We start from the raw sequence: 11,801 nt of genomic DNA, 5'->3' as shown, positions 1-11,801 counted from the left end.
TGTTCTACTACTTGTTAAATCACACACAAAGGTACGTTTTATAACATCGAGTTACCAATGCGGTTTCGTACGATCAATGCATAACCAACTCATAGGCAACAAGACATATCTCTAGGTTTAAAGACTTATATGATATTACCGTCTCGCGATCACTCGGGATAAATTCCATGAAGTGATACCAATGAGCGTGGGTTGAATCTAATACTCAGAACTTATGAGCACTCATGAGTGTTGAGGCCATGTCCAACATCTTAGACCTCTACAACCAACTCATGACAGTCTTAATTCATATCTACTTCTGACATATGACCGACTGTGGATAATTTGAATAATATGTAAAACACAACATAAATATTCTGGAAGTCAAAACATGCAAAAGAAATAATAGTAAACGATTGAAAAAAGATAGCAACACTTTACTCATAAATAAACACAACTTTTATTCATCATCAAATGTCAATTACACTTTACAAATTTCAAAGTTATCTAAATACTAAAACTAATATCATCCTTCAGCCCTATCCTCCTTGCATGCTGTAGATGCTTAACCCTGCCCAGTCCCTTCGTGAGGGGATCTGTCGGGTTCTCATCCAATGATACCCTCTTTGCCACGAGGAGTCTTTCTTCTATTCGATGTCTGATGAAATGGTATTTTCTGTCAATGTGTCTGGATCTCCCGTGATCCCTTGGTTCCTTTGCTAAGGCAACTGCACTTTCACTATCACAGAAGATTTCCATAGGCTCCTTAATAGCTGGTACAACTCCAAGATCTCCAATGAAGTTCTTCAGCCATCTTGCCTCCTTTGCTGCCTCGCTTGCCGCTATATACTCTGATTCGCAAGTTGAATCAGCCACTGTCTCCTGCTTGGAACTTTTCCAAGTAATTGCTCCTTCGTTTAAGGTAAAGACCCAACCCGACTGAGAGCGGAAATTATCCCTATCAGTCTGGAAGCTAGCATCACTATACCCTACAACTCTCAAGTCATCACTCCCACCGAGGGTAAGGACCCAGTCCTTAGTCCTCCGCAGGTACTTGAGGATATTCTTTACCGCAGTCCAGTGAGCCTTACCAGGGTTCCCCTGATATCTGCTGACCATGCTCAATGCAAAGGCCACATCAGGACGAGTACAAGTCATAGCATACATGATCGAGCCTACTGCAGAAGCATAAGGTACTCGACTCATTTATGCTATCTCAGCCTCGGTACTCGGGCTTTGAGTCTTACTCAATCTGACGTTACTTTGGATGGGTAACTCTCCTTTCTTGGAATCTTGCATGCTGAACCTCTTCATCACCTTATCCAAGTAAGTACTTTGACTAAATCCAATTAGTCTTTTACTCCGGTCTCTTAGAATCCTTATCCCTAGAATATAGGCAGCTTCTCCTAGGTCCTTCATAGCGAAACACTTCCCAAGCCAGGACTTCACTTCCTGCAAGGTTGGGATGTCATTTCCTATGAGTAGTATGTCATCTACACACAATACCAAAAAGCTAACTATACTCCCACTAGCCTTGACATATACATAAGATTCATCTTCACTTCTCGAAAAGCCAAACTCTTTGACTTTCTTATCAAAGCAAAGATTCCATCTGCGAGGTGCTTGCTTTAATCCATAAATGGATTTATCAAGCTTACACACTCTGTTAGGGCTCTCTGTACTGACAAAACCCTCTGGCTGATTCATGTAAACATCCTCAGCCAACTTTCCATTAAGGAAAGCGGTTTTGACATCCATTTGCCAAATTTCATAGTCATGAAATGCAGCAATGGCTAACAACACCCTAATAGACTTAATCTTGGCTACTGGTGAAAAGGTCTCATCATAATCAACTCCTGGAGTTTGAGAAAATCCCTTTGCAACCAGTCGCGCCTTATAAGTGTGTATATTACCATCCATGTCGGTCTTCTTCTTGAAGATCTATTTGCACCCTACTGTCTTACGACCTGGTACATTGTCAACCAAGTTCCAGACTCGATTATCATACATGGACTGTATCTCGCTGTCCATTGCCTCTTTCCATTTAGCAGACTCGGGGCCTGCCATGGCTTCCGCATAGCTGTTAGGTTCATCCAGACTCACCAGTGTCTCATCACTGATAAGTGTCTTACCTTCCGCAGTAATATGGAAACCATAGTAATGCTCAGGTGCATTCCTAACCCTTGTGGAACGCCTCAGAGGTACAATTGGAGGTACAATTGGATCAACAGGAGTTTCCTCCTCAAGTTGATTGCTAGGGTTTGAGGTTCCTTCACCACTTGACTCTTGAATTTCTTCAAGGTCATTTTTCCTCCCACAGTTTCCTTGGCTTATGAACTCTCTCTCTCTCTCTCTCTCGAAAGACAGCCCTCCTTGCTACAAAGACCACATTCTCACTAGGTCTATAGAAGAGGTAACCAAAGGATTTATGTGGGTAGCCGATGAAAATACACCTCTCACTTCGAGGTTCGAGCTTATCGTGAGTCTCGCTTCTCACGAAAGCTTCGCAACCCCAAACCTTGATGTGGGCTAGATTAGGAACTTTTCCAGTCCACACCTCGTGAGGTGTTTTGGCAATCTTCTTTGTAGGGACCAGATTAAGGATATGGGCGGCAGTCTCTAAGGCATACCCGCAAAATGAGATTGGTAGCGAAGCTCGACTCATCATGGAATGAACCATGTCTAACAAGGTTCGATTACGCCTCTCAGCTACACCATTCAACTGTGGTGTCCTGGGAGGTGTCAATTGTGAGACAACCCCACATTCCCTAAGATAGTCGAGGAACTCAGTACTAAGATACTCACTACCACGATAGGATCGAAGCATCTTAATGTTCCTGCCCAATTGATTCTCTACTTCCTGTTTAAACTCTTTAAACCTATCGAAAGTCTCTGACTTATGCTTGATTAAGTAGACATATCCATATCTACTATAATCATCTGTAAAAGTCACATAATAACGATTAGTATCCCTTGTGGCAGTTTTGAAGGGTCCACACACATCCATGTGCACTAGATCCAACAAACCCTCACCCCTAGCACAAGAACCTGTGAAGGGTGACTTTGTCATTTTTCCAAGTAAGCATGATTCACAACTATCATCTGACTTTAGGTCAAATGACTCCAAGACTCCATCCTTTTGGAGTTGGCCTATGCGTTTCTTGCGTACATGTCCAAGACGACAATGCCATAATGATGCTTTATCCAAGTTATTATTATTAGTAGAATCAATACACAACACATTATTTCTTAAGTTATCTACAATAGACACAACTTCATACACACCATCACAAGGTAATGCTTTAAAATAAAACACATTATTATAGAAAGCATTTATTCCACCAATTTCATTATCAAAAGAAAAGGTAAAACCTTGTTTGTACAAAGCATGAAAGGAAATAACATTTCTTGCATTTTCAGGCGAATAACAACATTTATTCAAATCTAAAGTAAACTCACTACTTAGCAACAAAGTATAAACTCCAATCTTGGTGACAAGTGAAGCTTTCCTATTCCCCACGATCAAGTTTATCTTTCCATGCTCCACATTCTCACTTCTTCTTAGTTCCTGTAAATTAGAACAAATATAAATACCACAGCCGGTATCAAGGACCCAAGATTTAGAATAGGGTGAGTTATTAGATAATATAGTGTAAATACCTGCATGGTTGGGTTTTACTTTCCCATCCTTCAAATCTTGCTGGTACTTTGGGCAGTTTCGCTTCCAGTGCGCCTTTTCATGGCAATAGAAGCATTCAGCCTCCTTGGGATCAGAAGAAGGAGTGATGAAACCTTTCTTGGTTCCGCTTGAAGAGGAGCCATCAAGGGTCTTACCCTTGGTACCCTTCGAAGGGTTCTTCCTCTTCTTCCCTCTACCTTTCCCGATTGCCAGGACAGGTGCGGAGTTTGGAGTAGGAGTAGGAGTGGTAACAACCGACTTACCTATAAGACCTGTTTCTACGGTCTTTAGAAGTCCTTGAAGTTTGCTAAGGGTGACTTCTTCCTTGTTCATGTGATATGTCTTGCGAAATTGATCATAACACGATGGTAGGGAGTGCAAAATGATATCTATTGCTAACTCCTCAGGGAAGTTCACATTCAGCTTCTTTAAACGGTCCACATACCTTTGCATTTTCTACATGTGGCCCGTGATGGGTTCACCATCCTTCATTCGGGTTGTTATCATGGTGGAGATGATTTCATATCGCTCTTGATGAGCACTTTGATGGTAGCGGTCCATCAAGTCCTGGTGCATCTCAAAAGGATAGTAGTCCTCATAGGACTTTTGGAGCTCGGCTGTCATGGTGGCCATCATGATGCATGCCACTTTGGTAGCATCTATTTCATGTGCCTCATATTCAATAATCTCTTTAGGAGTAGCAGTTTGCTCGGGTACCTTAAGCTCCTTGTCGAGAACATATTCTTTGTTCTCATACCGAGTGACCATCCTGATGTTTCTGATCCAATCTGTAAAGTTGGATCCATCAAAGATGACTCTCCCACAAAGGTTCATGAGAGAGAAGGAGCCGGTAGGGTTTGAGCCAGAAGCAGCATTGTTGGAAGACATCTTAAAAGAAGAAAACAAGTTTAGTTTAGATATAGAGATAGTCCTTAATAAAACACCCAAATGTAATATTAAGGCTAGGATCCAATCACAATATATTATAACTTAGAAGAGGGATGCCGTAATCCAAGCTATAACATATTTGAAAGGTAGGTGAATGACGATTCACCAATTTCCACCGTGAAAACGAAATATGGTTTATTAGGTTTTATTTGGTTTTAGAAACTCCTAGATTCTTTTGAGATTCATTGAACTTTTCAATGGCATGTTTCAATCTCGAGTGTGCCCTTCATGTTTTGTGACTGGGATACCGAGGATCACAAAACAAGGTGTGAAGTAACCATGCAAATTACTTGGTACCCTTAATGTTTTTCACTTAATCGATGTACCGGTAAACCACACGCGCTCCACCGACCTTATGAAAAACCTTAAGTCACCCTTTGCCTACCTTGTTAAGTCCAAGTTAGTGTGCCGGTAAACCACACACGCTCCACCAACGACTTAAACAAAGTGCAAAGTGTAATTTCATGGATTAGCACCTTATTCACATTTTCCTAAAGTAACTAAGATTGGGAATTTATAAAAACATTTAGTTACTTTATAATAATCATTATACTTTTAATGAGAATTTTAAGTCATTGTCCTACCCGTTCGGCTAACGACCCTCCACCAGTCAAGGAAGAGGTGGGTGAGAGTGGACACCCATTAAGCTGCCATTTATAGGCAACAACCTTATACCCCCCTTATAGACCGGCTTCGTGAATGAGGCCTACTTGCGGTAAAACGACTTGATCTTATATATATATATATATATATATATATATATATATATATATATATATATATATATATTATTAACTTATAATATTATAAAGTATAAGGGTTGATTTTTAACTTTTAAAAATCTAGGGGTTGGAACTAAAGTTTATTAGATGACTTTACATGTTCCAAAACTTGAGGGCAAGTTTTGTAACTTTACAAAAACCTTTCAATTCATAACTTATGAGTTATTAAAATGAAGACTCATCATTTTTGTAACTTATGTGTTCTTTTAATGGAATTAATACAAAGTGATTTTTGGTTATCCATAACTTGAGGACAAGTTATGGACTTCATTAAAACACATAAAGATCATGAATTAATCATTAAACAAGTAATTCCTATGATCTATCAAGAACTCATAAGAACATGAATATTCATATCAAAATTTCAAGAACATATGAACACATATAATCATGTAATTTTGATATTAGCCATTGTAAATGGATTAGAACAACCATTACACCATCTAAAATAAGTTTTATAACACCAAAACAATTTAGGGTAATGTTTCTAGTCCATTTCCAGCAGCACAAATCGAATTTCTGCATTCTGCATGGCCAACTCGTCGAGTGCACGAACTGACTCGCCGAGTTGGTTGCATTTTCACTTGGACTTGTCGAGTCCCCCCATGGACTCGTCGAGTCCCCTGTGCAGATAGCTCAAAAATTCGATTTTAACACTATTTTGCATCAAGTATCAACAAACAAGCCTAGTCTCTGATACCACTGATGGGTTTTGAGCATTCTAACACTCCTAAGTGTACATGCAACCCTAGGAAACCTTGGATCTATGTTTGTCTAAAATACATGCAAAATACTTTTTCCAAGGTTCATAAACCTATCTAGCATACATGGGGAACTCTTAAACATAAAAAGATTGCTAGAATTACATACCTTGTAGTTGTTATGATTCCTTGAAAACCTTGAGAGCCTAGCACCCCAAGTGTGATGCCTCAAATGTTTCACACAACACCAAATGCTTTGGAATAACTTTGAGAATGTATAACACTTGTATAAATTGGCCTAGCCCTCTTGCAACCACTTGTGTGTAGCCGATTTTGGTGTGCCTCATGTTCTTTATATAGTGTGTCACATCTAGGGTTACACCATGTAAACCCTAATGTGACATAACTCTTCATTTCCATGACGCATGGGTTTGTAACTCCCATGGAGCATCTTATGGGTTTTACCCAACTTGATAATCCATGGAGCCTTTTAGCCCACTATATAAGTTATGGATGATTTACATAATCAACCCATATATTTAATTAGTTATCTTTTGATCACTTAATTAATTCCAAATTAATCTTTGATCAATACTAATTAAATAATACTATTAATATATTAGAACTTATAATATATTAATAAACCACAAGTGTTATTTCTCTCACTTAGTTTATCCAAATGCATGATGCCATGCAACCCAAATGGACCATGCCGGGTCGGGTCAAGTACATACCAAATATAGTTATGGACTTAGACACCTTATCCAACAATGCCCTAGTGGCAATTTTGTAATTTTGGGACAGGAGGAGTATGCTAAGCGTACATGAGGGTACACTGAGCGTACTAGGGCGCACCCTAGTACGCTGGGCGTACTTATGAATGGAGGAAACCCTAAGTTTTAGGGTTTGAGGGGTATTTAAACATCCTTATGGCTCATTTATCCCCACCTTTTCAGCCTCCAAAGCCTTAGTGTCGTCCCTTGCAAAACCCTAGTCCCTTAAGTGTGTGTTTGAGCTAAAAAGTGTGTTTTGGTGTGCTTAAGGAAGAATGTGTTGCATCAAGGGGCATAGAATGGAAGCAAGCTTGTGGATCTTGGATCATTACCTTCTTGAGAAGATCTAGAAGGTAAAAAGTCTTCACCTTGATGTTTTGATTGCGTGGATCTCATTTTGGTAACCTTATGTTGTCCTACTTGTCTCAAAAGTCCCACTTTTATGCATGTTTGGTGTTAGACGTTTTGAGCTGTCCTTTCAGACCCTGGGAAGGGTCCTAAGCCATAAAAATGAGGTCCCTTTAGCTAGTTTTTCTCCATGCATCTTGTAGAAAGTCTCATTGGATTAAGACTTTGTGTTAAGGACTTTATGGACGTGTAAAGTCATATAGTAGGAAACTTTATGACCCTAGTATGCCTCTGGACCTTGGATCTGAAGTATGAGCTTAAGTGCTGAAGCCATTAAGCACTTAATCAAGAAATTGGGGTTGCGACGTACCCGTTCAGCCACCACGATGGTAGTCTTCTGCGCAACCTTGTGTACGCTGAGCATACCTCCGGAGTACGCCCCGCGTAGTCGCATGGGTCGGCCCACGTTGAGTTAACTCGGTTGGGTTTACTCGGCTGAGTTGACTCAGTGGGTCTATTGATTTTGACTAGTTGACTTTGAGTTTGACCAAGTTTGACTTTGAGGGTATTTTGGGATTTTTATGGAATTGGTCACTTGGTGGATGTAGGCATTGAGTAGAGAACTGAGATTCAGAGTCAGGCCTTATCAGTTCTGTCCAGCTTGTGAGGCGAGTTGTCTTCACTATACTTTCGGATCGAAGGCACCAATGTCGGCCCTTCGGATTGTTATCCTGGTTTATCGTATGATTGAGTACTATAGTGATCTGCTTGATTTGTATCCTGGTAGATATGATGATGATATGCTTAGTGATCTGTGAGATCTGTCTGATGATTATTGGTTGGTTATTTGGATGATTGTTTGTTATGTATATATGTCACGACATGGTGTATGTGTGGTTGGGTTGAGGCGGTCATGCTTTGTGCTAAAGGCCAACAGACCCAGGGCGGCCCGGATAGACTGAAGGCCCGTGAGGCGGACCAGTCAGGCCGAAGGCCCGGAGAACGGTCCAGACAGGCGGAAGGCCCGGTGAGGCGGTCCAGTCATGCTGAAGGTTCTGCATGCATGTTGTTTGCTGTTATTATTATGATTATGTGTTGTGTTGGTAGTTTGGGGGAAACTCACTAAGCTTTGGGCTTAGAGTTTTAGATTATGTTTCAGGTACTTCAGAGGATTGTGGAAAGGCGAAGGCATGATCGTGCACGTCCTCGTGTTTGGTTTTTTGATTTTGGGCAAACTCTGATTTTAGACATGTTTTGAAAACTATTTTGTAAACAATGATGATTTTTGGGTTGTTTAAAAAGTTTAATTTTTTTCATGAATTTTATGGATGTTACATTTTCGATAAAAACTAAGCATAAATATTAAAAAAAAACTAACAAAACGAAGTAAGTTTTTTTTTTAAATAAAGTTCATTTTTTTTATATGAATATGGATGTCTATGGAAATAAAATAAAAAAAATTTCAACTTCGGTATACTCAAGTTTTTTTTTCGATAAAAGATTAGTCATAAAAATAAATAAATAAACGAAAAAAAACCTTTTTTTGTTATGATCCGGTGTATGCGGGTGTATGTGTGTTCAACCTCTTAATGTGCCATATTCTTTCTAACAGCCAATGGTTTCTTAGTTCCATGGTTTAAAATGGTTCAATGTTGAACATATATATATATATATATAAGTAAGTTCAAATAAAAACAATAAGTAGTGTAAAAATGTAAAAACATTATGTTTATGTTATTATTCTGCAATGAATGTTGTATATATGTGTATTGTTGAAGTAATTCTAGTATGAATATTTACGTTTGATTATTCATATATTCATTAGAATGATATTATTCTATTATAAATTTATGTACATGCATTTTTGTAGTAAATTCTAATTATAGTTTTAACCTGTGAGTATTCATTTATTCATTGCTGAATAATGACATAAAGTTGTGGATATGAAATTCATTACAGAATAATAACATAAAAGTAGTGTTTTTGCGTTTTTAAACTATTTACAGTTTTTATTTGAACTATCTCTATTATATATATATATATATATATATATATATATATATATATATATATATATATATATATATATATATACACTAAACTGCACAAATGGTCCCTATGGTTTGCTCAAAATTGCCACTTTGGTTCAAAAAGGTTTGGACTAGCACCAGAGGTCCAAAGTTTTCATTTTGTTGCTTGTTTGGTCAAATCTGCTTTGATTTTTTTTAAAAAATGACTGATTTAGCCATGTTAATATGATTTTTTTTTCTTATTTGTTTTTCTAATTTTTAGATTTAAAAAAAATAAAAATAAAAATTAAATAAAAATAAAATAAAAAGCTCTTTCTCTGGTTACATGATTCATCAGAGAAAGAAATGGGGCATCATCCTCTTTATGAATCACCCATCACCATTATCAAATTTAAGAAATATAATTGAATCCCTTTGAATCCCTCTGGAGTGATAATCCACCATCATGGTTAGCAACTGATTGAGTTTTCTTGATTTTGATTTTTTGATCAAACCCTAAAATCCCATTATCATCAGAATCAAAGTCGTTAAGGTTTCTCAAGGGGAGAAGACAGATTTTAGCATAAGCCTCATCTGTGTTAAGATCTACTGTCACTTTGGAAACTGAAGCACAAGGTCTGTGATGAAGATCTGCAAGCACAAGGTTCATCTCCAATCCGTTTCATCTTCTTCATCAGAAACCATCTCCTTAACCCCCATTTTCGACGGAAACCATCGCCAACTTTCGAAACCCTAGCGCCGCCACCTTATCTCATCTGCATTAGGGTTTTCGGAGAAGAAGGGCGACGGCGACATAGGTTTTTCGTCGAAGAAGAAGAAGGATCTGAGATATACGAGACTCGACGGAGAAGGAGAGAGAAACATAGGCGGCGTTTGGGGCTCGTGTTTCCAGACAAAGCCACCGTCGAGGTGTGAAGACGACGATGTTTATTGGGGTTTTCAGATCGGACCTACTGAAGGCTGAAGCCACCTTCGACGATGATCAGGTTTTGCACGTCTTCTCCGCCCTAGAGCCGTTCTCCATCACCCTCTTTTCTCTTCTTCTCGTCAGACGACCACCATAGCAAAAGAAGGTGCATCTACGCTGAAACAAGGGTTTCTTGGAGGAAGGAGATGACATCCACAGATGGTTTTACAAAGATTGTTCTTGATTTTGAGGTTACAGATAAGGAAAATGTAATGTTTGAGTTTTTAGATCTGGAAAAAATATGTTTGGATTCATCAGATACTGGTGGTAGTTCTTGAGTTTTAATTTGAAATTATAGATTTGGAATTATATGAGTGTTTTGGTATTCAGATATGGAAAAATTATGTTATTATGGTGTTGGTGGTGACCGGAGGTGGCAGTGGCGGTTGTTAGTGACCAAAGGTGGTGGTAGCGGTGGTGGTGGTGACTATCAGTGGTGGTGGTGGTGACTGACAGTGGCGGTGGTGGTGACTGACAGTGGTTGTGGTGGTGATAACATAACTGGTAGTGGGATGAGAAAGAGTAGGGGGAGGGTGGGGTTGGGATAGGGGTAATATTTCTTTTTTGTTTTATTTTTAATTACGAAAATTCTAAAATGTTTTTAAATAAATAAAAAAACAACTAAAAAAATAAAAAGTAAGGGTAAAATCGTCATTAATAAAAATTTCAAAGCAAACTAGACCAAACTCGCAACAAAATAAAAACTTTGGACCTGTGGTACTAGTCCAAACCTTTTTGGATCAAAGTGACAATTTTGAGCAAACCACATGAACCATTTGTGCAATTTAGTCATATATATAGTCATATATATATATATATATATATATATATATATATATATATATATATATATATATATATATATATACACACACACACACACAGAGAGAGATAAGTTCAAATGAGAAAATGAAAAGGTTGAGATTGGGGAATCAATCTGAGCTACATATTTATATTTTGCCGCAAAATCCTCCGTCGTACCGGAACGACGGTTGAGAGATAATATTCATATGTGGGTATAAATTTACGTATAATCACATATAAATCCACCACCTGCCCTCTCATCCACCGTCTACCTACTGCCACTTCCACCACCACCACATTCGCCACCGTTGCCACCACTACCTCCCGCTATCACTACCACCTTCTTCACCGTCACCACCACCATCACCACTTCCATTGCCACCGCCACCCCTGCCACCACCTCTGCCACCATATCCACCACCGCTGCCACCACCACCCCTGTCACCGCAACCACCGCTACCACCACTACCACCACCACTGGTACCACCACTACCTACGCCACAAACTGCGATATTCATATATAAATAATCACTTGTCAACAGGCACATATTTGTTTAAATATGAATATATATATATATATATATATATATATATATATATATATATTCAAAATATGTACATACTTATTCATATATGAATAGTTGAATACATATGAGTAAAATTTGTTCCATCATTCCGGTATGCTAAAACGCTAAATGGCAGATTCGAAATAAGAGATTCCGATTTATTCTTTTGTTCTCAACATTTTTTTTTTCAATTGAACCATCATTTCTCTCTCTGTCTATATATA

Source organism: Lactuca virosa, chromosome 8 (assembly GCF_052849685.1).
Source record: "Lactuca virosa cultivar CGN04683 chromosome 8, Lactuca_virosa_CGN04683_v6, whole genome shotgun sequence".
NCBI classification, from domain to species: Eukaryota; Viridiplantae; Streptophyta; class Magnoliopsida; order Asterales; family Asteraceae; genus Lactuca; species Lactuca virosa.
This window is presented reverse-complemented; position numbering follows the sequence as displayed.